The following is a 27,819-nucleotide window of genomic DNA, read 5'->3' on the forward strand; positions in this document are numbered from 1 at the left end:
CCCCCAAAGAATTACCTTCACTTAGAAAATGATACTTTTCTCTAGACCATTTCCTCCAGTAACTCCATTTTGACTTTTGGAAATGAGTCAGATTGAGTTCTCATTCCCCAGTAATCCTGATTTTAATTCAGGTTCTTCTCCTTTACCCTGGGATTGGAGTCAGGAGAAAAGAAAATGTCCAAAGGAAGCCTTTTTACTTGGAAATTTTATTTCTTGTAATTCACTTCTTTCTCTCTGTCTTGGCAGATTTTTCCCGTGTCAAGTCTCCAGCCCAGGCTCCAGACCAGACCAATGACACTGCTCCTCTATGATTTTCAAAATGCCAGCCATCATCAGTGAAGAACCCTTGGTGCCAGAGATGTTGTAGCTTGTCTTCTATCAAACCACAGGACTTATTCTTTAAATGTTAGAAGACGTGTCTTATCTCTCTAGTTAGATTACAAATCCCTTAAGGACAAGAACTGAGTCTGTTTCTTTGGTTTTCAAACCAAGTGTTACGAATAGTGGCATTTTTCAACTAAATTTTGGCTCAAAAATTTTAAAGCCAAACATTGAAGGCAAGCGTATGATGATGAGAGGCCACACCCAGCCAATGGGCAGCCCCTTGGTGACCTTTGATCTAACTTTAAACTTAGAAAAATTCACTTAGAAAATTTCTCTAAAATCAGTTTGGAGCGTTTTGCCAAGCACTAAAAATAAGCAAAGATAAAATTTCCCAGTGAATTACACCTGGTAAAGATAAGAATTGTTTGGGGAAACTTTTTAGTGTGCATGCATTGGGGTCATAATCAAAAGTTTGAAAATCATTGCCCTACAGTATAAGTACACAATAGATGCTTGGTTTAGGTCATTTAAGTTGTCAAAAGAAGAGCTGAGGTAGAAATTAGGAAAGAAGCCTCTTTGTACAATTATGAGGGTCTTTTTGTGGCTATTGCTCCTTGGCCTGTCAGTCTGAGTATGAGGTGTAAGCAGTCCCTTAGGTTGCTTCATGAGCCTGGTTGAGTACCTCGTTCCCTCATTCAGAACATTCAGATGAACCACAGGCTCTCTGATGGCATCCAAATGCTGATGTAAGTCTCAGGGCGAATACAACCTATCAACCCTATGATGGGTTTTCAGTCACCCAAATGGGAAGTTAACTATTATTGACGTAAACTGCTAAGTTCAACTACCTTCAATTTTTTAACAAATATTCATGTAGTACCTCCTCTGTGCCAGGATTGTGTGGACTGAAGATACAGAGTTAAATCAGACACAGGTTACATCTTAGAAGAGCTTATGGTCTAATACAGGGGTTGGCAAACTATAGCCCATGGGTAAAATCTGGCCCACAGCTTGTTCATATAAGCAAAGTTTTATTGTAATTCTGCCATGCTCATTTGTGTACGTATTGTCTATGGGTGGTTTTGCACAGCCACACACAGTTGAATGGTTGTAAATGGGCCACAGATCCTAAATATTTACTATCTGGCCCTTCACAGAAAAAGTTTGCCAATCTCATCTGATAAAACATCAAAAATTGTTTAAAATAACATTTTTTCTATGAGATTTCCATATGCAAAAGTGACAAATATATCAAGAGCAATGTAATATTTTTCTTATTTTTATGACTAAACATCACAGATTACTGGTCTGATGGGGCAGCCTTAAGAGGATTCAAGAAGTGACCCCTTTTGAAAATTTCGAGAAAAACATAGTGATCTTAATGAAATGACATTTCCTGTTTTTCCTCCTTACGCATACATAATCATGCTGACCAGAGCTTTGGATGTCTGATTGTAAAGTGCCAATATTATCACAAAAAAATTACAGCTCTAAATCAGCTGAATATTAGATCAGAGGTCACCAAGGGGCTGACTACTGGCTGGGTGTGGCACATCACCATCATATGCTTGGCCTCAATGCTTGACCTTAAAACTATTGAGCCAAAATTTATTTGTGAAATTAACTTTATATTAAAATCTAGGTCTCCCATTTCTCTTGAAAAGTCACATTTGGCAGCACTAGGCCTCTATTCCTGCATGATGACAACTCATCGGAGTAGGAAGGAGCTTCCAGCATATGTGCTCCAGATTACCCCAGTCCCTACCACGCCCAAATGTTTCCCTGACTCAAGGTTAAGTGTTAGTTCCCATTCACAACCTGCTTACACTGTCATTTTTCTCAGTTAAAAAAAAACTCTCTGTAATCATTCTCTTTTAAAAGTGGGTCAACAAAAGGTTGACCAAGATTAGGTTAAAACAATGAGTTTTCTTACATATTTAATATGCAAGCCAAGGGTATGCAATCTGCAGCTGCTTTACTACCTTATATTCTTTCCTAGCTCCTGAAGTTATGATAGTTTGAGACTAATGTCTTAGACCCATAAAGAAAAGCATATGGACAGGTCCTAGAATTTGTTTTAGTGATTCAGGCATGTGATGAAGCAAGTTTGGAGACCATAGTCTTGGGAACCCAGAAGAGATCTGGTTGCTCATCACATCCAAATCTTCATTCCACATACAAAGCATCTGAAGGCCCTAAGGTGGAACAATCTTATCAATGGCACAGGCATGTCAGCCACAGAGGCCATCTCTCCTAAATCCCACTCCAGCACTCTTGAGAAAACAAGACCAATATGGTGTGTGATAAATAATTCCCCTAAAATAGCTGGACAGCTTGTGGGAAGCTGTCAGACTTCTTCCTCCAGCATAGCACAAATTTTAATTGGTGGTATCTAGAACAGTTTGTATGTGTGTGTGAAAAATGGCATCTGATCAGTTTCCCCGCAGCCAGCAGAGGCAGCCCACTGCGGCTGCACCCTTACTGACCAGCTCTCAGTGGCCAACAGATGCCTTCTTTTCCTGTGGAAATAAAATATACGGGCAGGAGAAAGGACTTATTTGGTAATGTTACACTCCTCAGCTTCCTGCTCTGGGCTGTCTCAGCTGCAAAATGTCAAGGGAAAAAATATCCCTCCAACTTGGAATGAATTCCAGACAGACCCTGATGCCTGCAAATTTGTTAGAGGAAGCCAAGTCCAGAGAAGCAGAACATGAAGAAGGTTCATTATTTGACTTCAAGAGACGCTCAAATAATCAGACACTCTGGTATTTATGATTTTCCCCGTTTCAGATGGTCTGTCGTTCACAACATTCCCCTCCCTTTACCGCTGATTCTGAGCTCCTTTTTAAATTAAACCTCAACAGTTATAAAAAGACTCTCACATTACTTGCAAGCCACAAGCATTACCAGGAGACACTCTGTTCATACAGGGCTGTTTAGGGCTGGAGAAGGGCAGCTCTTTTTGATTCTTAGTCTGGGGAGGGCAGGCCAGGAAGTCAGACTCACTTCACCTTGACCATGCCACACCAGTCCTCACCTAGCTCCCACGTCTGTGCCAAGACCTCCTGCCATTCACAGTATTAAGTACAATCTTTATTAAAAAGTGCTTATTTACTATCATTGGCTTTCTTTTTCCTTTTGGCTTTTCTTTTTATCGGGTGGCATGGAATAGCCATTTTATCCTGACACGCCCGGTTTGTGAATATACCACCAGGATTCTTGGTAAATTGGAGTTTTGGGGGATCTTAGTCTTTCTCCTGGCATTCAACACGTTTTCCTTCTCTTTTAGAACCATTGCCACATGCTGGCAAAAAGGCAAGGAAACTGAATCTGTAATCCAAACCTCATTAAATTGCTACATACACATTTTCCCTTCTACTTCTTGCTCTTCATTTCTAAATGCCACGGTATTTATTTGTACTTGGTCACACTAAGTTCTTATTTGGGTACTCCAATCGGCATGAAGGCATCCAAATATCAGTTTTAGCAACCAGTGGAAGTGCCCACATGAGGACTGGGATGTTCAAACTTAACATGTGGTCTCTATGAATAAGGGTCTCCTTTTTTTATTTTTGTCTAAACTGTCCAGCACCTCTGCACTGGTTTTGGTCCTCAACAGTCTAGGGTTTGTGCTACTTCCATGGTGATCAACTGTTAGGTCATAAACATTAGATTGTGGCATCACTGAATGAGTCAGTTGGGAGGAAGCTGGGCTGGAAATACAGCTGAGAGCCTCTGCTGACAGATGGATGTCTTCCTCATGACAGTGTTAAAGGGAAAGCCTTGCCCAGCCCACCCCCGGCATTGATTCACAAACCCACGCTGCTCTGGAGCAGGCTGGGAAAGTCCATCCCCAGGGAATACTACGTTTTCCTCTTTGGTGCCTCATAGGACACCCACACAACTAGGAGGAGGCAGAAAGTGAACAAGGGAGCCCTTTCCTGTTACTTTTTGAGAGTCAGCAAAGTAAACCTGCTTTCATTTTCTTTTCAAAACCTTATATGGTTCCTTTTCAAACAGTTTATATTGCTAACATCGTCTGCTTCTCAGCATGTGCATTTTTGATAGGGCTGCGTTCCCGTCTTATATGCCTGTGTGTAGAATGGGCATAATAAGAGCTCACCTTTTGGAAAGCAGGGGTAAAACAGGTAAGAAAAAACAATATTATTATATTCCCTCTCATCAATTGTCCCTATCTCTTTTAGGTACTACTGAAAAGATTCTTTTTTTTCAGATTTTTAAAATGCAATTCCCAAGGCTCATATTTTTTTTTTAGAAGAATTCATTTGATATTTCTACATTTGAGGGTTCAGAGGACACTATGTCAATAGCTGCTGTACACTAGGCGTTGAGAAGACTGGTCAGCTAGAGAAACAATGCTCTTTCCTGTGACTGCTATCAAGAGCTGTTCGGTATTCCTGCCAGCCTATTAGCCTTTATCATCCAATCATTTTAGACCTGAAAGAGAACATTCCTTCAGGGGATCAGGTTCTATCATTTCACTGGAATGCAATGTAAGACCACAGAAACTCTAGTACAAACAAATTTACCATGGCTCAGATTAATAATAGATAGCACTTGAATAGTCTGCCTGGTTGTGTTCCCTCTCTGCTAAGGATAGAATAAACGAAAATAAGTTAAAAATCCAGCAGGAAGACACATGCCAGACATAAAGAACTTCTAGCATTAAGGATACAGAAGAAGTCATGAAGTTTGCCTCTAGGGGAGAGCCCTTAAGATCAGCCTGGAGCAGCATATTTGAATGATTAAGATGCCGTCCTGGTAGGAGATGGGGGACAGGTTATATTATTTCCATGATTTTCTTCAAGACACAAGATTCTCTAAGTTGTTGAAAAAGTGACCCCATACATTATTTGCTGCTAGGATTGGTATTCAGGATCCGCCTCAATGAGATCCAGGCTATTTTTACATGACAAAGTCAAGTCCTTGTTGGAAGACATTGAAGAGAGTTGTTCTTTCTGTACCTCTTGTTTTAGCAATGATAAAACTGAGACATTAAAAGGTCAAGGCCAGAAGGTCAGAAGAAGAGCAGGGCCTAGATCATGGAGCCTTGGGCTTTGTGCTGCACTACACTGTGTTTTCACTAATAATTTAAAACTGCTTAAGACATACTCCATTTCTACCTTCCTGGGATGCTACAGATTTTGCATTCTAGAAATGGTATTATAAGAATTTTGTTTATTACGTGAGCAGTACTGAGACAGAAATGTGAGAAACTCTGGGGATTAGTGTGGCTAAATATCACAATTTATAAGAATAGTTTAGGCAAAGTATAAAAGAGGAAATGCTATTTACATGAGCTCATTTCTAATCACTAAAAAAATTAAAAATTAAACTCAAGATCCAACAACTTTTTGCTTTACTGAACCCAACATCAAAGGCTTACACAGCAACTCCCAAACAAATCTGTTTCATATATTTCTTCACCCCAAACTCAGGAACTTCTCTGATATTTAATCTTGCATTTATTAACTGCCCTCAGACAAAGTTCTATTTCATCTGTACAAATGTAAATTTTGTACCTAATTTTATCTTTCTCTTGTTTTATAATCCTTGAAATGGATAACGTTGCCTCATCTTAGATGACATTCAACAGCTTTAATTTCTAAATTTCTTATTTTCTTTTTTTCTTAATTTTAATCCTGGAGAGTAATCTGTCCATTTCATGTAGAAAGCCAGGTAAGTTGTTCTGTTTTCTACATGGCAGCTGCATTCAAATGTTTCCTCAATCCTGCTGTAGATCAGAAGATGTCATATCTGACAGATTTATTTCCTTATGAATGACTTTAGGAAGCTAGCATTTTTAATAAGTGGAAAGTAGAATAATTATGTTAAGTGATAAAATTGTCACCCAAAGTTGATATTAATTTTACAATATCTCTCTTCTTTATTTTTGTCTTTTCAGTTTCTTGCTGGACATCTAAGAGAAACATAATTTCAGTGAACTCCTCATGTCATCTGAGAAGGCAGTTTCCTAGTTGGTTTGATTTAAGGGTCTCCAAAAGCCATTCTTATCCCAAATATTTCTTCTGCTGATCAGCCAGAGATCAAAATCCCAACTAATGGATCCCATTGTTCAGGTTAAGACATCATCTCTAGAAAACTGTGCCAGTTGGCATCTGGCAATGTCATAGTATCAACCCATTAGCACACATGAATACATTAACTTTATATCCTGGACCATAGCATGGGACAAAGGAGAGAGTTACATTTCAATAGTGAACATAAATGGTCTAGATAGATTATGCTAGAAAGAAGTCCAGGGTGGGATATATAGCAGTGGGAGAATAAGGTGAGAATAAGAGAAAGGCTGTTCAAAAAGGCCATCACTGAATCACAGCTTTCTCTTTACCTGTTTTGAGTGGCTCTATTTATACCACTTGTATATCAAGCATTCTTAATACATTTATGTATAACTTTCTCAAAGATCTTCACTAACATTAATCAACTCAAATCTTCAGAGTGACTCAAAAGCATAAGTTATGTCATCAACTGAGAGTATACTAGAGCCAGAAGATCCTTCTAGAGTAAACAAGCATTAGAGTAAGTAAATAATTAAAAATTCTTTTAAATTGAAACATAGTTGATTGTACATGTCTGTGGATACAGAGTTGAATATCAATACCTGTGTGCAATATGTGATGCTTAAATCAGGATAATTAGTATATTCATCATTGTACAATGTAATTATTTTTGTGGCCTTTTTAAGTAAACAATTTAAAGGGTAAAACAAGAGGGCTAGTACTCAAGTTTTATGGTGATTTACATCTGTTAGTGGAGGCAAACAAGAAACAGGATATAGAAGAAAGGGGAAATTATGTTATTTTTTAGGTTAAAAAAAACAAGTGGGGGAAAATTTGAGGACTGGAAACACCAGTACAAAGCAAAAGACACATTTTAATTCCAGAGATAGTCTCAGAAAATGTCTCAACCCAGCCAGGTTAAGAGAGCATGAAGGCTTTGCTTTTTTTGCTGTTCCTTTCAGATAAAGCAACAAGATGCATTTCAGTATATATTCTTTGTGTGTTGAAGTTGATTTTGGAGGACACATATACCCCAAGCTACACATCGTATTTCTAATGTTCACTTGATGAAAAATCACCACTGTCAGCTAGAATTGGCTATGTATATCCAATAGATCAGAGAAATTGTAGTGATATGCAGCCACTGTCTTCCAGGAAATGTAATTTTCTGAGAGAAAGGCTTCTTTCTGGGGACAAAATCCTTCTAGAGGATGGATTTTGGAGATTGGTTAAACTCTGGTAGTTTCACTGTGATGTGAGGTCAAGAACAGAGTGGTGATATTTAAAATAAAGCTGTCAATGTTTTCTTTTCCCAATATAAAAGCTAGATTCCTCCTATGTAGGTCATCAGGAAAATAATGGCAAGAGTCTGAACAGTTAAATTTTACTTCTAAATTATGGGGTTTATATGATAAGGACTTTAATGGTTATTTTGAAATCAAAATTTGAACACATGCAGAACACATCCGCTAAAGAAACATGTTTACATTGCTCATGAATTAGTGCTGTACATTTGTTTGTTTGTTCATCTGTTCAATAAATGTAACTACTCTGTATTTACTAAGTTGTATTAGGGTTTTCCAGGGAAACAGAACCAAAAGGATGCATGTGTGTAGGGGTATACAGTTGTCCCTCAGGTATCCAAGGGAGGTTGGTTCTAGGACCTCCTGTGGGTACCAAAATCTCCAGATCCTCAAGTCTCTGGTATAAAAGCATAGTATTAGCATATCACCTATGCACATCCTCCTGTGTACTTTAAATCATCTCCAGATTACTTATAATATCTAATGTGATATAAGTGCTATGTAAGTAGTTGCTATACTCTATTGGCATTTTTACCTGTATTTTTGATTTTTGATTTTTTTATTATTTTTTCCCCAAATATTTTTGATCCATGATTAGTTGAATCTGCAGACTTGGAACCTATAGATACAGAGGGCCAACTGTGTGTGTGTGTGCATGTGTGTGTATACTGATTGGGAGAACTGATTGGATGAAATCCATGCACATTAGGAAGGATAATCTGCTTTACTCAGAGTCTATTGATTTAAATGTTTATCTTATCTTTAAAAATACCTTCACAGAAATACCTAGGATAATGTTTGACCAAATATCTGGGTACCATGGACCAGCCATGTTGACACCTAAAATTAACCATCACTTAAGTGCTAGGACAGTTCTAAGCACTATGGAAATAGCCATATTCTCACAGAACATACATTCTAGTGGCATTTAGGAATTTCAGATATGTTGCCACAGACTTTTCAAAAAAACACCCAAAGTTAAATTCAAGTGGTAGCACTCTTACCCTCATTCTGATGATAATGATGATGATGATGATGATTTAATAGCTTCCAGGGATTACCTAGACCTAGAAAACATATACAAACTAGTAATCACAAAGAGAGTGAGGTTGTTCTTCTTTCTGAAGAAAAAAGCATCCATTTATCTTACTAAGACTGGAGAAGTAGTGACTGTGATTGTGTGACACTTTTCCTGATCCTGTTAGAAAATTATGCAGGACATCTCACTGAGCAGAATCAGACTATTCAGACCATTATAAAACAGAAGACCAGCTGTAATATCAAAGAAATACAGAAGATTTTGTGGCTTGCTATTTGTTTACCTGCAAGGGAAATGCCTGAAAGCCTGAAGTATATATTACACATAGTTTGGCTGCACTTAGAGGAAAAACTTGGATTTTGAACTTTTATCAAAGAACCTATTGTCCACTTCCCTTATCCACTGGTGAAGCACAGAAACTTTCCATTTATTTTTCACTTTATTATTACTTTATTTATTTATTTCTGCCTTCAGTTTGTTTTTTCACTTCATTACACCTGTTTTGAAGTGCTCAGTGAAATCACTCCACATCCTTAGGAGAAAATGACAGACAAGAAATGACATCCATGGAATCTTCCTCGGGATCTGGGAACAGAAATAGCTCACAGAGTAAACAGTGACCACACACAGGTAGCTTCTTATGAGGTGACCTGGTGACTCCACAAGATAGGCCCTACCTCACCCTCCTGGGATGAGCATGACTGGGACCGCCATCCTCTCGGGGCCTATAATTATAGTACAAAGATGAAGGTGCTTGGTCTATGAAAGCAAACTTTGTCCAGGTCTCAAAGACACACTCTGCTTTTCCCAATTACCTCAACTGGGAGAGTCTATTAGAAAAAGTCATGGAATGTCTCTGGAAAGATACATAGAAGACCTGGTAACATTGTTTCCTCTGGGCTGGGGGAGCTGAGACGCTGTGTAAGTGCAGCACAGGGGCTGACTTCTCCAAGGACACTCCTTTCTACCACTGGAAATTTGAGAATGTACACCGTGTGCACATATTATCTCCTTAAACCTAGCTACCTACCTATCTCCTACCTGCCTACCCAGCTCATTAATTAGCTAGCTAATTTAATTAAGTACATAAAAAAAGAAAAGGCAAATAACTGTGAACACTTAGCTCTCCTTCTGTTGTTGTTTAGCTAACTGTTCGATTTAACTCTGAAATAAGTTATTTCCTTCCCCCGACCCCCACCCCGCAGAAAATTTGTACCTAAGCAACACCAGCCCCCTCCTTCTTCCTTGAACATTCCAGGCACATCCCAACCTCAGGTTATTTGCAAGAACAATTTCCAACACCTGGAAAAATCTTGTCTTTGTTATCTGCACAGGTCACTCTTTGCTTACTTTTAGTCTTGACTCACATAGTGGTTTCTCCTTAGGGCTTACCTTGACCACCCTACTTGAAATTGCAAACTTAGACTCCAGAATTCCCTATCCATTTTATTTTTCATAGTAACTATTTTCTTTTAAAGTACTGTATAGTGTATATTTAGCATCTTTATTGTCTGTATCCCAATTCTAGAACCAAGCTCCATGAAGACAAAGATTTGTCTGTTTTGTTTACGGTTGTTTCTCCAGTACCTAAATACTACCGGACATTCACAAGCTGTCAAGAAAAAATTGATGAATAAGTGGGAGAGAGAATTAATGAGTTTTCTTTCTAAATATTTTATGCTTCATTGAATATTATTAAGTGATTTGAAACCAAAACATCTAGTTTTTAATTCTATCAATGATTACCATTAATTTTATGGAAAGCATTCTTAGATGTATACTTAAAAAAGAAATTCATGAATAAAATTCTCGACAAATGGCCAACACATATTTGAAAAGGTGCTCAATATCACTAGTCATCAGGGGCATGCAAATCAAAATGGCAATGAGGTATTGCCTTGTACTAAAAAGCTATTACAAAAAAAAAAAAAAGTTAACCAGTGTTGGCAAGGATGTGTCAAAAAGAGAACCCTTGTACACTGTTAGTGGGAATATAAATTGGTGCCGCTGCTGTGGAAAACACTATGGAGATTCCTCAAAAAATTAAAAATAGAACTATCCCACTTCTGGGTATCTATCCAAAAGAAAAATCAGGATCTCAAAGAGCTATTAGCACTCCTATGTTCATTGGGGCTATTATTCACAATAGTCAAGACATGCATGGAAGCAACCTAAATGTCTATCAATAGATGAATGGATAAAGAAAAATGTGATATATGCATACACTGGAATATTATTAAAAATAATAGCCTTAAAAAAGAAGGCAATTCTGCCATTTGTGACAACATGGATGAACCTGGAGGACATTATGCTAAATGAAATAAGCCAGGCACAGAAAGACAAATATTGTATCATTTCAGTTATACGTGGAATCTAAAAGTCGAGTTCATAGTAGCAGAGAGTAGAATGGTGGTTGTCAAGGACTGGGGGATGGAGGAAACGGGGAAATATTGGTCAAAGTGCACAAAATTTCAGGTATGCAAGATGAAAAAGTCCTAGAGATCTACCATACAGCACAGCGCCTATAGTTAAAAGTACTCTGTTTTATACTTAAAAATTTGCTAAGACGGTAGATCTTACGTTAAGTGTTCTTATCACAAAACAAACAAACAAACAAACAAACAAATAAATAGGTCAGGAGGAAACTTTTGCAGGGGATGGATAGGTTCATGGAATAGATTGTGGTGATGGTTTCATGGATATATATACTTATCTCCAAACTCAAGTTGTGTGCGTTAAATATGTGAAGCTTTTTAAAAAATGTCAATCATACCTCTGTAAAGTGGTTCTTTATAAAAAGAATAACATTCTCTCGTTAATGCAAAGTATACATTTTCTTCCATTATTGACAACTCTTCTGCCTAGCCAATATCCTAGTCTTTAAGAGTATTTTAAAATGTAGGTTATTGTTATTAAGATATCATTTTGTTTGTAGATTTTTAACTTCTGAAGATACTTCTGACATAATCATTCTCCTTTGAACAAATTACCTTCATTGTTTAGATTTATCTGTGTTTATAAGCTTTCAACATTCATCACCTGAAACAGTTTTAACCAACTGGAGTAGTCAACTAGTTTCTTTAACCAAGAGAAGATTTAAACATAGGAAATTGGGCACTGAAAAAGTCAGTTGGAGGAGTGAGGATCAGAGAAATCTACTATGGCCTTAGAGGGACTCAGAAAGTTGCAAGAATCACAGGAAAGCATCTCATTGCCCCTGATTTCAGCACAGCTAGCAGCACTGGGGCAGGCCATTTGCAGACTTACCTGAAGCTGCTGTGAAACGTCACATCTGCTGTCTGTTTCAGTCCCCACACTGCCCACCTCAGCTAGAGAAACAAGAACAGCTTCTACCTTTCCCCTTTCTGAAGAATTTGTCTTTCCCAATGTGCTCTGAAATATAAATGGGCCAAGGATTACCATTATCAATCCCCCAGAGATCCTTCAATGTACAGATTTTCATAAGCTTCAAACTTAATAGAAAGAAAAGGGAAAGCACATTGAATTCCTCCTGCTCAGTATTTCAACCTGTTATTTCTTAAGCCTATTCTAATTTTTTTTAGCTTTTGAGCCAAGGGTGTGTGCTGGTTTATTCTGGTGATGATCATTGCTAAGCTCTACTCATGCACATTCTGTAGGTAAACACCAAAGATGAGTCAAGGTATTCATGTACCTGTTCCGTAGTGACTGTGACATGATGGTCCGGAAAGTCTATAAATACTCCCGAAACAGTAAATATCATAGTAAGTAATCCTAATTATGTGGACAGAACACAATTTGCGTAATAAACCTGTACAATAGTTTTAAAAAATTAGCAACAATTATTCTTTTAAATTAATAATTGTCCATTATTTGCTTATAAATCCTTTCCCTACCTCAGTTACCTTGACTATAAAAGGGGTATATAATAGTATGATAGCACTCATTTCATGAGATTATTGTGAGGATTAAGTAAGATTCTGTCTATCTCTCCATCCATCTATCTGTTCCTAGAGTTTGGAACAGTGCCTTGGCCATTGTAAATGCATAATAAAAGATAGCTGCTATTATTATTCTTGTAATCATCATCATAATTATTATCATTACTCTTTTCCAGAAAAACTGATAGGTTTGTGTGGCAGATTCATATGTTAAACTTAATTCTTTATTTCTCTCTGCATCTATGCCTTTGCCATGGTCTCTTGATGGGAAGAGTGTGGTTCTTCCTTTCTTGAATTTGAACTTGGCCTTGTGACTTATTTTGATCAATAGCATATGAACAGAAGGGGCAATTCACCAGTCCTAAGGCTAGGCCTAAAAATCTCTGTGCATTTCCACTTGCACTTTTGCACTTTTACCATTGCCATGAGAAGTCTCCTTCCAGGTAGCTCCTTCTTCAGCCTGGGCCCCAGAATGCATAGGCTAGAGCTGCCTTGGTCAATCCAGAGAATTACAGTGAGAAACGAAGCCACCCTTTGAATCCAAACTAGATCATCTGAACCCCATCCCACCCACATAAGTATCATCAATAGTGATTGCTGGTTAAAGCCCCTGAGTTTTGGGGTGGTTTGTTATACAGCAGCAGTGAATTAACACACTTTGTTTCAGATGCACCTGCATAGAAGACCTGCCAGTGAGAATGAAGTGATGACACCTGCTCTGCAGCTGAAACATATTAAGTGTTTTGCCCAGATGCTGGCCATGGCTCTCTGTGAACATCGCCCAGGGTAGTGCTGCAAGAACTTGAGTGGGTGTGGGGAGAGGTAAGGGTTGGTGCCAGCTTCTGCCTTCTGTGTTTTTGCCGCCTTCAACAGTCTGCCAGCTGGTGCAGCTGCACTCTTTGGACAAACGATATGATATCCTGGCATTAGCCTAAATGATACCACACATGCGAAGAGCCCCAGCTGCTATTTGTTGTGCTTCTTGCTGTTCTTGGCTCTGTTGCATTGCCTGGAGGTGGCATAGATTTCTACACAACAAGTGCGGCTTTCTAAGATTCAGAGATAGAAGTTTGATCAATGCAGCCACTAATAACGATGACTGTGTATTTGGAAAATAGGCCAGGAACATTTTCGAATAGTTTGAGATTTTCTTAGAGTGAGAAGTATGCAAATAAATTAATCATATAAGATTGAATAATATAATATTTTATGGTTTGTCCATCCAGGGAAAAGTTAAAACTTCACCTATATTATTCATATATTTTCACACTCTTTAAAGGAGTGAATATTTGCTTCCTTTCTTTGCTTTGCATAATAATATTCATATCAGCATAATGTAGATAAATCCCATGAATTAATAATTTACTAAATCAAATTTATAATTAATTTCCATTTCTAAGTAAAAGGGTGATTTGTTCTGCATGTGTTGCCTGGAGTAACTGAAAATCATTACTGATTAGCACATGTTGCTGGTGAATGTGACCCATCTCAAAAATTTCTCAGCTTGGTTTAAAACCTAAAAAGAAGAAAATAAGAATAAATGTGAGTACAATCTATAGTACATAGAAAAAACAACATATTTCTAGTCCATTTAAAACCTAATCAGAAGGGTTTATTTATTGACTACATTTTCCAGTTGCTATGGATATGGGAAAAGAAAGAAAGGGAGAAAAAAAGAAATTATACTCATGTATGGCTCAACCACAGGGTTCATAACTTAATAGGATGGGACATAGTTATTATAGTTTGGATATATTGGCCCCCTTAAGCTCATGTTGAAATTTGATCCCCAATGTGGCAGTGTTGGGAAGTGTTTGGGTCATGGGGGCAGATCCTTCATGAACAGATTAATGCTGTCCCTGGGTAGGGGGTAGTGAGTGAGTTCTCACTTTATTAGTTCTTGCAAGAGCTGGTTGTTTAAAGGACCCTGGCACTTCCTCTTTCTCTCTCTCTCTCTTGCTTCCTCTCACCATGTGATCTACTTGTATCCACCGGCTGCCTGTCACTTTCTGCCATAAGTAGAAACAGCCTGAGGTCTGTGCCAGATGCAGCCGTCCCAGAATTGTGAACTTGATATACCTCTTTACTTTATAAATTACCCAATCTCAGGTGTTCTGTTATAGCAGTCTAAAAATGGACTAATACAATAATCATTGTTCAGAGCACTTTCAATGAAAATATGGACACATAAATGTATAGTGTAGTTGTTCTCAACCCTGGTTGTAAATTAAATACTCAGGGAGCTTCTAAAAATTATTAATGCTAGGCCCCACCCCCAACCTTCTAACTCCTGGGTGGGACCAAGGAATCAGTACTTTATTGGAAGCTCCCAAGTGATTCTAATGTGTAGAGTTACACCCATTATTATATAATATTTCGAAATTGTCTTAATTCCAAGAGGATGCTGAAATGGATACAATAACTATTTTCATTCACAGAGGAGTTTAGCTTAGTCTACCCTAAGTGAATCATTGTGCAGTATATGCATGTACTGAAACAACACACTGTACCCCACAAAAATAAATATAAATAAAATTTAAAAAAATTTTTTTTTCTAAAAAGTAGAGTTTTAAAGGAAAGAGGCATGGATTGACATAGAAAGGTCTTTTTCAATTAATTACATGATTTGGGTTTTCTCAAGTTTTGCCATTTCAGTCAACAAAACTTAGATTAATTAATTAGTGAGATGCTTATATTTGCCTACTAATTTCCTCTAACAGTATTTTTACTTGATGTCAATCTAGATTGCTTTTTCTGTCTTCTTTTGTAAAACTATGACTTCAGTCAGCTGTGTGCTGGGGCTCACAGTGGCTTGCAAAATTTGATTGTGCTCCTCTATTCCCAGGCTATGTTCAGCAATGCCTGCTTGGTAGTTTGAAATCAGCCATGATAAAAGTGTTTATACTATGGAAATTGGCACATGCTAAAAATCAGACACTCTCTCACCCCAGAGACAGTTATGAAAAACTTAATAGCACACAATGATTTCAGTAGAAGAGTATTGTGGTACATAAAGTGATTTTTAGCTCGATATTTTAAAATGACATCTCAACTTTCAAGTACCTATTAATCTGGAGAAAATCAAATCTACATTTTACAAGAATGCCTCTTCTGTATTTTTATTTTGTTTTCTCTCAAATCCCCCTCCTCATTTTACTCTTGCCTCCTAAAACAGAAACTCCCATATATTCTATGCTCAGAGGAGATTTATTTGTGTTAGCTTAAGAATAATTTTATGTTTTCTCATGCCTGCCTTCATACCACCTCATACCACAGTTTTCAGCTTTTAATTCAAACTCCACAGCAACCCTTTTCTGTTTGATGAGAAAAGATAACCAAGAAAATAAATTTGGAGTCTTGTGATTGACACTATTTTTTGGTTATTCAAGGAAACCCAAAATGAAGCAAAATAACAAAATTTTGCCAAGGAAAACATTTTCAGCCATTTCAATTACTCTTTTAATTGGCTGGATCTGGCTGCCAGATTATCCTCTAATCTCTACAAGAATGTTATTTTTAAAAAGTTGAAATATGTCCTGCATGGAAGCTACATCCATCCCTTCAGCACATTCTAGTTGGAATAACTTTCTCTCAGCATGCTGGAATCATATTAGAGTAAAATTGGCAATTCCTGGAAGAACTTAATCCACAGATAATATAAAGGCCTAATTCACTATCAGGATATTATTGAAAAGTCTGAAAAATGTAGTGTGCCTGAATCCAAGATAAAGAAAAGTAATGAGACTGCAATATTTCTATAACAAATACCTCTAGCCAATGTGCAGGCTCATGTGTGTTCATGTGTGTGTGCACGACTGTGTGTGTCTGTGTGTGTATTAAGGAACATGACAATAGAACAAGGAGAGTGGTTGGAATTGTTTGGATGGTTTCATAAAACTTCTTGGGATGTGGGATGTGTTTTATTAAGATTACACTGAGAAATGGCGCCAGCTGCTCATCAGACTTGTGTGTTCAGAGGAAGGAAAAGACATTTTTTGCTTGTTTTAATTAAATAGATCTTGAAAAAATTGATATTAAGAATAGATTATTACACATTCAGATTTCCATTTTTGATGTGTTCTTATTCAAATAGGATGAGGAGCTCCTGTGCACATTATTTTTAAAAAATTATTTGTGGTCAGATTCTACAAATGGATTTCAGAAAATGCATTAAAAAATGTGTGGTAAAAACCAATTGGTTTTTACCCTAGACTGGTATCTTCTTTGAATTTGTTTTGTTTACCGTGACATTGAAATTATAAAATTTAGATCAACATCAAAGGCTGCTAGCATCTGTTTCATATGTTGGGACAAGGCCACCATGAAGGAGCATGCCATTAAAAATCCATGAGAATGTGTTCCAGGGATGACCTCTAAGTGCACATCATCTGTCCTCTAGAGCCTTATTTCTCAAAGGATGGGCCTTATATTCATCTGTTTCTGTTGCTTATAACAAAATACCTGGAACTGGGTAAGTTATAAGAAAACTAAATTTATTGCTTACAGTTTAGAAGGCTGGGAAGTCCAAATTCAGGGAACACATCTGGTGAGGGTTTTGGTGGTGGTGACAGTGACCCAGGGGTCTCACATGGCAGAAATGGTGGAGCAGAGTGAGAGTTCCTCATGTGTCCTCCTTTTAAAGCCCTCAGAACCACACCATGACCATCATTAAACCATTAACTTAAGCCTCATCTTTTAACTACCATAATAGGATTTCGTACCCTCTTTAAAGATACAGTGGAGATTAAGCTCCAATGGCTTTGGGGGGCCATTCCATCCACTGCAGGCCACAAAACAATGGCAGCAGCAGCAGAACTTCCTAAGAGCTTACTAGAAATGAAGAATCTCAGGCCTCATTCAGAACTGCTGGATCAGAATCTGTATTTTAACAAGCACCTTATACGGGCATTAATATTTGAGAAGCACAGCTCTAAATTATCTTGACTATTTGTCTAAGAATGAAAGCAAGTGGGTGTATCTATTCAGTGTCTATATCAAGAATTCTATGGAAACTACAGTATTTGCTGGAGTATTTATCAGTAACTCTAAGTGTAACGTAGAACTGGAATCTATTTTTGAAATTTCGATAATTAGTAAAAATACTATTCATCCATTTTTTTAAAAAGTTCCTGTACCAAGATTATTTAACCAGCTGTATGTACTTCAAGATCCCAATGACTGTGCAGGTGTAGTCAGAAGTTTTTTTGTGGCTGCTCAGAAAGTACTTCTCTGAAAATCCACTCTGTGGTGTCATAAAGTGGTGTGGAAAAGTTTCTTAATACTTAACATGATTAAATGACTAGAACCGGGGTCCAATGCATTTATATTCTTTGATCAGCTTTTTTACAGGAACCTGCAGCAGAGAAAGAAATAGCTTGTAAGGTCCAATCAGCATTGTTTAATTCCATAATGGCACTAATTCACTCAAAACTCACAAATATAATGGATATTAGAACTGACATTATTGATGGAAAGGACAGGGAAGGAGAGAGACAGAGAAAAAGAAAGTGAGGGGGGAGAGAAAGAGGGAAAGACTGGGAGAGGAAGACAGAGGAAAAGAAAGAGAGAAGTAAAATCCTGTATTTAGGATGGTGTCTTCAAACAGTTGTTCCTACCTGTTGGGCTTCATTAACAGTCAGTTGCAGTCTGAATATAGATGAACACTTTTATGTTTACCCAAACCATTCTAAGTGCCTAAAAAATGAGACTGATCAGTTAAATCAAGAATTCTTAAAGTGTGGGAATTCTGTATCCTTCTGTTCCCACATTCAAACACTTTTGTTCCTAAGAGCCATGGCACATGGAAAGCTACAGCCAAATGCAAATCTTTAGTCCTACATAGTGCTGTCCTGAATCCCCATCTTCTTCCTTATCTTAGTGAACAGTGAGGACAACCTGGAAGGAAAAGGAAACCACATGATATTTTCTCCTTCCTCCTGCTTACCCTCCCCCCGTGCACACATCACCCAAAGCAGCCTGAAGTCAGTTCCCAGCTTTCTCGCCTCTGGGTTCCACCCCTGAGCTCTCCAGAGCCAAAGATTCCTGCTTAAACAAGAGCTCTCCATCACTTGCCAACACCACATTCCATCTTCAAGGAGGGGAAGACCCTCCCAAAAGCCCAGGACCCTGAGGACCTGGTGATGTAGCATTTAGGAACACAGGGCTCTGGCAATACACAGACTAGTTTGCACTCCAGTTTGGTAGTTTGATGGCTCTGGGCAAGAAGGCTCTTCATCTAGTTTTTCTCATCTCTAACAAAACAACATCTATTTCAGGAGATGCCATTAATATTAAACACAAGACTGAAATTCAAGTGCTTAGGAAATGTTTATAATTAACAGTAACTCTTCCCCACCCCCCCTTACCTCCAAGTTCCTTTCCCTTCTCGTCTTCTTTTTCAGTCTGGTCCTCTTCTCTCTCCCTACCCACATTCATTTCCCACTTCAACATTCACCATTTTTCATATCCAAGCCCAAAATATTCACAAGCAAAAATATCACAAGCCAAAATTATGTTCAGGCCAGAAGCGTCTTAGGATCCCCAAAGCCTGTATGTCCACAGGGACCATCAACCATTTCTTACATTTCAGGTTGACGAGCCATTTATGTCTACAACCAACAGTTCCTCTCAATTTTCCATCAGCATTTGTGATGCCCAGCCTTAAAAGGACCTGGCTAAAAAGCCATGTGCAGTACTTCTCACCCCAAACTGAATCACTGCTCCAACTTCCCTCAATCTTTATCATTTCCAATGAACTTTAAATATTTTATGCCATTATCAGACCTGCGTGTACTTTATGTTTCCTGATTCTCCTGACTTCTCCATCCAATGCAGAGATTTCCTGTAAAGACTGAGCGAAGCGTAGAAAGAGACCGAGACATTCACAACAGTGCCTGAACCTCTTAGCAACCAGAATTCCAATTGCGAGGTGACCACGACCTTTCTCAAAGAGTCCACATGCTACCAGAGAGCAGGTTGGTGTCTTCAGAGCGGCCCATTCCAACTTCCCATGCTGGCACTGAGTAGTTTGGATCAATGGCCATAAAGTAGTTTGGTTCTACTAATTCTTAGAGTACTGAGTTTGTGAATGAGTTAGTTTTTAGAATATAAATTAGAATGCTTTAAAGTTTATTCTTGTGATAGGGTTTCCCTCAGTGCTAAGGACTGAATGTTTGTGTCCCCCCCCCCAAATTCCTATGTTAAACCTAACATCCAAGTGGAATTAGTGCCCTTATAAAAGAAGCCCCAGGGAGTTTGTTTGCTCCTTCCATCATGGAAAGATACAGCTAGAAGGCATCATCTTTGAAACAGAGAATGAGTGCTCATCAGACACTGAATGTGGAGCCTTGATCTTGGACTTCTCAGCCTCCAGAACTGTGAACAATAAATTTCTATTGTGTATAAATTACCAATTCCAAGGTATTTTGTTTTAGCAGCCCAAACTAAGACACTCAGTCACTTGCATTCTCATAATTTGCAGGAGAGAATGCAGTTGCAGCAAGCTGCTCAGGAATTGGACATCACCTTCTGACCCAGCTATGTGGAACATTAACAATTGTAGAGGCTCTGACTCACTGAATCACTTGACAAAAGAAATTTTGTGGGTGATGTGGAAATCCACCTATGTCCATGAGAGTATATTGAGCTCATAAATGTTGCTATTGCTTAGTGTGTCACAGAAAAGAGAATTTTGTGAGCCACTGTTTTAGAGTAAGAAACAGCACATCAGAATGCAGTTTCAGTCTGAATTGGCCAATTTAGCCACTGGCCATCAGAAATATCATGTTTCACCTTAGCCTAGATTTGTAATAGAAGATGCAACAAATCCCTTCATTGAAGTGAAATCTTAGTGAATTTTAGGTAAAACTCTAAAGTGTCCAAAGGCATTTTACCATAGTTAATGTAAATTTCTGGCTAAAATGAAGAAAGCATTTATCCTTCTTGAGCCACCAAGATTGCTGAAGAGGAAACCTCTGTTCGTTATACACCATGTTCTAAATGTTTGTCCCTCCCCACTTCATATGTTGAAATTCTAACCTCCAAGGTATTAGGAGGTGAGGCCTTTGGGAAGTGATTAGATCGTGAGGGTGTAACCCTAATGAATGGGATTCATGCCCTTATAAAAGAGACCCCAGAGAAATTTCCTTGCCCCTTCCATCATGTTAGAAATGAGCAAGAAGATGGCCATCCATGAACCAGGTGCTGGGTTCTCACCAAACGCCGAATTTGCCAATGCTTTGATCTGAGACTTCTCAGCCTCTAAAACTTCGAAAAATAAACTTCTTTTGTTTATAATTCACCCAGTCTGTGGCATTTGTTATAGCAGCCTGACCATACTAAGGCAAAATATATCCCCTTGCCATTTGATGGTTGAGTAAGGAAGAAGTGGCTAAGATCTTCAAGCAGGATGAGAAGATTTTGGGAGTTAGCACCATGTGTTTATTGTTGCTTGGAGTAGACCCTTTCTCAACCTCCACTTATGTGCTAAATGAAGTAGGATGTGATTAGTCATGTGGTTTTTAGCTACATTAGATTGTCCATGGGAATCAGCTACTTTGAACTATAACTGAGACACTAAATACCATTTTATAAACACTGAAAAAGCCTCTCTCTAGATAAACATTAGCAGAGGAAGGATTTTTGTGGAATGCTAACTAACCTTAAATTTATATAAATCTTGTCAATTTTACACTTTGAAAAATAACGATTTTACATAATCTGGCAAGGCAGCCAATATGAGAAAACCAAAGAGAGATTCACATTCAGTGTGAGTAGTATTCCTACAGCAGGAAATAATTATGGTCAGCAATGTAGGAGCAGAGTCATCCCAAAGTTAGACGGCTACAGTGGATTAGGTTTGCATCTGGCTAGTAGAGACTATCCAAAAATGATTCTTGGAATGCGTGGAAGCATTTGAGAATGCTGTGATTTTGTTGTGTCTTTGTGAGCTTTGTCCGTGCATTCATTATGACATCATTTTATGGATGAGCAATTTGTGGGCCAAGAAGATCTGAGATTCCCTGGGGTGAAGGGAAATTCCATGGTCTTGCATGCTCAATGAGAAAACTATAATTTTTAAGCAGTTCTTAGGGCCTGAGAAATGTTGGTCATAACCCAGGTCTACAGATTGAGCTGTTTCTGAGAAAAGAAGGATGCATCTACAGATCCCGTACTGGCCCCACATGTCCCTAATACATTACAGCAAATAAGTTTAAGATGGCAGGAAATGCTCTTGAATGGAACTCTTTAATGGAGTATGTTGGTGTGAGGAGCCTGAGGGCTTAGACACTGATGCCCTGTTTCATTGGGGCTAATTAACACCCTGTCATAGTGTTGGCATGCATGAGGCATGAGCACAACCTTACCTTGGAAAAGACAAATTCAGAAAAGTTTTATGCCTACATTCATAAGCCCTCATGATTCTACTACTTTAAGCGTTATATGGAAAGATACACTTTCAGCTCAGTAAATATACATACATACATATTCACCATCACGGACAGCCAACCTACCTTTCCTGTATTTGTGCTCTCATAACTCTCTCAGAATTTTAGATATCATCTTAACTAGGCATATTTCCTTCCATCATACCTTTATTCTACATTTTCACGCCTGCTCCAAGCCAGTGTCACTACTTCTGCATCTGTACTTTTCTTTCAGGACAAATGAAAAGGTATCAAATGTTGTTTCCTTCATGACAACTGAAAAAATGAATATAAAAATTCACCTGGACCATGACTGCATCAAAGTTCTAGCTTCTAGGACTTTGCTTTCACTTCTCTCGTTTTATATTCCATTCCATCTGTGTCATTATTTGTTTTCTTGCTCAAAGATATGGGGTATACACCTAAAAGTATGTTAAATTTTGGAAGTGATTTGTTAGCTCTCATTGCAGGCAGCTTTGCTTGTGAAAGACAAAGCTGAACTGTATTTTTCATTTAGTTAACTTGGCTTTTTGTGTGACTGAACACAACTAATCAAAATATTACACGCATATTTGTAGAGTTGGGTAATGTAAGGGCCGTATAGAGAAAGTGTTGTATTTGCAAACTGATGCCCAGTGTCATAACCCCTCCCTTTGTCAATAATATCTCGGGATGTTATTAAGTCAGAAAGATGATTTACTAGAGGGCTTATGACAATAATGCTTTTTGGTCTATTGAAATTATTCTAACTAAATTAAATCACATGGGGTTCTTTTGGCAGCTGCTAATTTGTATGTTTGCCTCTTCACAAGATGTATTTTACTCCCTTATAACTCTTTCCCATATGAATGTGAGCAATACTGACTCCTAATACAAAGAACCAAATATTAAAGTATTGCCACACTTTCCAGTATTATCTCACTGTTGTATCTGTAAAAATATGAATAAACTTACAGTGATGTTATAAAAAAAAGATGCCTATTTTAAAAAGGGAACCAAGAAATGCAAGTTTTAGCAGGGTTTTCATTTTCATGTTGAACCTAAAATTTTCATTACAAATTACAGTCTGGTTTAATGCCTACTTAAAAAAAAAATAAACATTGTACCAAGCTAGGTTGCTTTAAACAATAGCTATAGAGTTTAATGTCTCATGTAACATGACTTCAGTGCAATATTTAATTTCAAATGATCGTTAAAATGAGAAAAACAGCAATCGATATTTATACTAGCAGTCAAAGCCATTCTGTGCTATTATAAAACACCAGCCCCATATTAATATATATATTAACCCAAAGGTGTGTACATATTTCAATGACTTGCAGTGTAGTATCTTATAAAGAATATAGGCTTTGGCATCAGACAGACCCATATTCAAATTATGGTTTTGCCATTTAATCACTGTGTGCCATTGGGTGACAAACTTAAACCAAACCTCAGATTCCTCCTCTGTGAAAAGGGAATAATGATACTTTTTTAAAAAGCTATGGTGACATGTTCAATGAAACATTATTTATAATAACAAAAGTGGAAACAACAAGCACCATGCTTTGTAACAGCAAGCATTTATTCTAATGCTCCTGGGTCTGCAGATCAACTGAGATTAGCTGATCTAGACTAGGCATAACTGGACAGTTCTGCATTGGTGTGGCCTGGCTTCAGGGTTCAATTTGGAATAAGATTTGTTCCATGTGTGTTTATTTGTTCCAAGCTGAAAGGACAGTGAACACCTATAGTAAATCATCAAAGTACCAGAGCCAAACTGATTAGGGCAAGAACAATTAAGATCTCTGTTTGTACAAACTCCATTAACTTCCACTAGCCAAAATAATTTCCATGGCCAAGCTCAATACCAATAGAATTAGAAAGTCCTCCATAGTAGGAGGGGAGGAAAGTAAATATTTGTTGTAGGATAATCCACACTATCACAGTAGCTATTTGTAAGTGATTTAATGATTAAGCAACATTTATTTGACAAAAGACTATTTATTCACTAAAAAATATAATAAGAAAAAATGACTGATATAATAATATGCTTATGGTCTATTTTCAAGGAAAAAAGTAAACTATAGAAAGACAGATGCATGGAAAATTGTAGGAATGTTTGGAACAAAATATTACCTTTTAGTAATGAGATATTGGATGACGTATTCCCCCCCCCCCCATGCTTTTCAATGTTTTCCAAGTCACTGAATTGATTGCATAGTATTTTTGTCATTTGTGAGGGGCGGCTGGCTGGTATGGAGATTTGAACCCTTAGACCTTGGTGTTACAATACTGTGCTCTAGCCAGCTGAGCTAACTGACCAGCCCCTATTTTTGTCATTTTAAAGTTAATAAATAAAACTTGTTTTTCCAGTTTGGAAAAACATAAACTCTTATTTGGGGCAACAGTGTCACCACATTAATATGGTTCAAATGAGAAACAAAAATTGAAAGTATGTTGTAAATTATAAAGGAGAAAGCAAATATGAGATTATTTTTATAATTTGGTTAATGTCTCAAATTCTAGTTTTCTATATGTTAAGTGTTTTGGGGGGCATAAAAATGTCTTTATTTTATCCTCATTCTCAAAAAATGGTTTTGCTGAGTATAAAATTCTGGGTTGACATTTATTTTCCACTCTGTAGTCAGACATGTTATCCATTGCACCACTGGTCTAGGCCTAGTTGACATTTATTTTCTTTCAGAGCTTTGGAGATATTATTCTGACTTCCACTGTTCTTATTAAGATACCTGCTTTAGTTTAACTTTCACTTGTTTGAAGTTATTCTATCTTATCTCTTCTTTAATATCTTCTCTTTGTCTTTGGTGTTCTGCTGTTTTATTGCAATGTGTCTGAGAGAGAGAGAGAGAGAGAGAGAGAGTGTGTGTGTGTGCGTGTGTGTGTGTGTGTGTGTGTGTGTGTGTGTGTGTGTTTTACTCTGCTTCATATTTGTTGGGCTTTCTGCAGCTAAAGATTGGTTTCTATCAACAATACTAGAAAATCTGAAATAATTAACTCTGAATATTTCCTTGTTCTCATTCTCTCTCTCTTTCTGCTTCTGAAATTTCAATGACCTTTTCTGTCATCTGTTTTGCTTAACTACCTTTCATATTTTCAATCTCTTTTCCTATACTGTATTCTAAGTATTGCCTTTATTTCTAGATTCATTATTTGGTTCTTTTCTCAAATCTACCTAGTGATTTCTGAAAAAGCTCTTGTCCTCTGTCATCTTGATATCCTCTTACTTTTCTTGAAACGTGGCTGATATATACTTAATAGTGTGTATGCACCTTTCATAAATCTGCAATATTTTGAATTCAATTTGCCAGTTTGACTTTTCTAGTGACCCTCCTACATGTTTGCTTGCATGGCTTCAATTTGCTGAGAACGTTCTTTTCTAGTTCATCAACTCAGGATGTCACTTTTTGGAGGCTTTTGGTTTGGGGCTACTTCTTTGCTCTCGCATCTTCCCTTGCACAAATTCCAGGCTTTGTTTCTGCTTTGTCTGTGCAGTTCTGGGCCACCAGGTATGGTAGATGCCCTCATGGCAAACAAGGGCTTTAGAACTTGTCTACTTTTTGGATTCATATCTTTTCATCATTTCTGCCCATGAAGATTTCCTTGACTTTATCATCAGATGACTAACACAAAAAATATATTATTTTACAAAAATATATTTAGCATTTTTAGGTATTCTTTCCGGAAGGGTTTTTTTGGACAACGATTCTACCATATTTCCAGAAATAAAAGTGACTAATCATCTTTTAAATTATCGGCTCACCTCTATAAAAGTGAACACCCTTCATGAATGCATTGTGTTATCCATGTGGAAATCCCTGACACCCAACACAGTATCTGATACATATAAGAAATAAATTAGAAATGAATGGAGCCAATTATGCAGTCTTATAACATAAGGTCTTGGAAAACTATAAATCACTCTAGAAATACAGGACATTATTTCCCCAAGGGATTTGGGAATCATTAAGTTGTCATTTTACTACAAAGATCCTTAAAGAGATTGCATAGCCAAGTGAAAATTTTAATTATATGAAAAAATTAAAAGGTCAAAATTTTGATAAAATTCTATAATCCATGAAAAACTAAAGATTTTTTTAAAGATCATGGCACCAGGCAGAGCAATTACAATCTGATATTAGACCACTATGTTTTAGTTGCCTTGCTTTTGACTTACTGCTTACACCTAAGAAAAAGACAGTCTGATGATTATCTTTATCCCTAACTTTGCTTTATTTGGTAAAAATTTTCTGCTTTTCACAAAAGTGAGTATATGTGATAGAGGGGAACAAGAATGAGTCGTACTAGAAATTTCTATATTTTAGGAAAATGTTGTGGGCCTGGGTCCTAGAGGAAGATTTGAGGCATAGTAATTTATTTTCAACTTTAGTCTGCCATTTATGGCCTGATCATAAAAAACTTGCCTGCATGGTTTTTTGTATTTTTTTAAAAAGATTACTCAAAATTTTTATAAAGCCAAACATTTAAGCATGGAAAGAAACATGAAATTTTCATATACTTTTACTAAGGTATGAAAAGCTTTTTTTTTTTTTTTTAAACTACATTGATGAAAATTCCTGGGAAAAGAGCAGACGTGTGTGTGTGTGCATGTGTTGTGTCTACTTGTGTGTTTACACTTGTTTGTGGTTCACATATTTTGTGGTTGAATTATCCGAAGTTTGTTCCCTCCCTTCTGATGAAGACTTGCATTCCATCTTTGTTGCAGTATGCAGTTCTTCTGTGTGGTTTGCTTTTTCTTGCATCTGTAAATAATTTGGGAGAAAGAGAAACAGAAAATTTGATTTGGCCTGAAAAATCTTTTCTTCATTTCTTTTTAAAATGTGACCAGTCCGGCCATTTCTATATAAGGAAAAAGAGTCAAAGACAGGCTAATCCACGAAAAATGTGAACTTGAAGGCTTCCTCAAATGTAATATTTGAACAAACCAATCTCAAAATATCCAAGACTTATTCCTTGGCTCTGAGAATTGCAAGATCATAGGAACAGCTATTTCCCATTATTGATAGTTCTTCTTGTCCACACTTGCCACTGAGGTTTTCTTCTCAAGATTCTTCTTGAGAAGAGTTAAGTTTAACTAGGATGAACACTGTACTCCTAACAACACAGAGGTGCAAGTCAAAATTGTTTTATTTTCAGGCATCAGTACAAAAATTTAAGCCTGGAGAACTCCACTCCAAAATTAGACCAAAAATAGAAAGCACTTTCTAAGCTATGGAACATCCAATTCAATGAAATACCACCCATACATATTTACAGAAGTTTTGAAACTATGTTACGTGTTTATTATACAGTTAAATGGAAAAGTAGGATCTAAAATTATATGATATTACATTAGTACAAGTATAATTTCTTTTAAAATTAAGATAGAAAAATAAATCAGGTATACACACCACCAAACTGTTAATTAGTCATTATGTTTCTGTTTGGAGAATATGAGATTTCCAAAAAATTGTCATCAGTTTTTGAAATTTAATAAGTATGGATATTTTTATGATTTTATCTAATGTATTATTAATTTATATATTTATTTTAAAGGGGCCACGTATTGAGGTAGAACAAGTTTCCAGGGATCTGATTTACCATTCTGTTCTTTACCAGCTACTAATGAGAGTTTCATACTTGTATCTATAAAGTCTAAAAAATACTGTTATTCTAAAACTGTTTCTCATTTCATGCCTTATCCTGGTGATTTGCAGAAAATGTATTTTTTTTTTTTTTGCTATGCCACTTACATTATATAGG

The 27,819-nt window shown here is 37.2% G+C and overlaps 1 long non-coding RNA gene across 1 annotated transcript in view; it reads left to right on the top strand.

Annotated features, from left to right (window-relative positions):
- Positions 1 to 3,444, top strand: part of LOC134378640 (uncharacterized) — a 151,486-nt gene extending 148,042 nt beyond the window's left edge. The window contains exon 7 of the long non-coding RNA XR_010023672.1: positions 247 to 3,444. This is a non-coding gene — a long non-coding RNA (uncharacterized LOC134378640). The remainder of the gene's footprint in view (positions 1 to 246) is intronic.
- Positions 3,445 to 27,819: the final 24,375 nt, after the last annotated feature.

The sequence above is a fragment of the Cynocephalus volans genome, chromosome 5, assembly GCF_027409185.1.
Source record: "Cynocephalus volans isolate mCynVol1 chromosome 5, mCynVol1.pri, whole genome shotgun sequence".
NCBI lineage: Eukaryota > Metazoa > Chordata > Mammalia > Dermoptera > Cynocephalidae > Cynocephalus > Cynocephalus volans.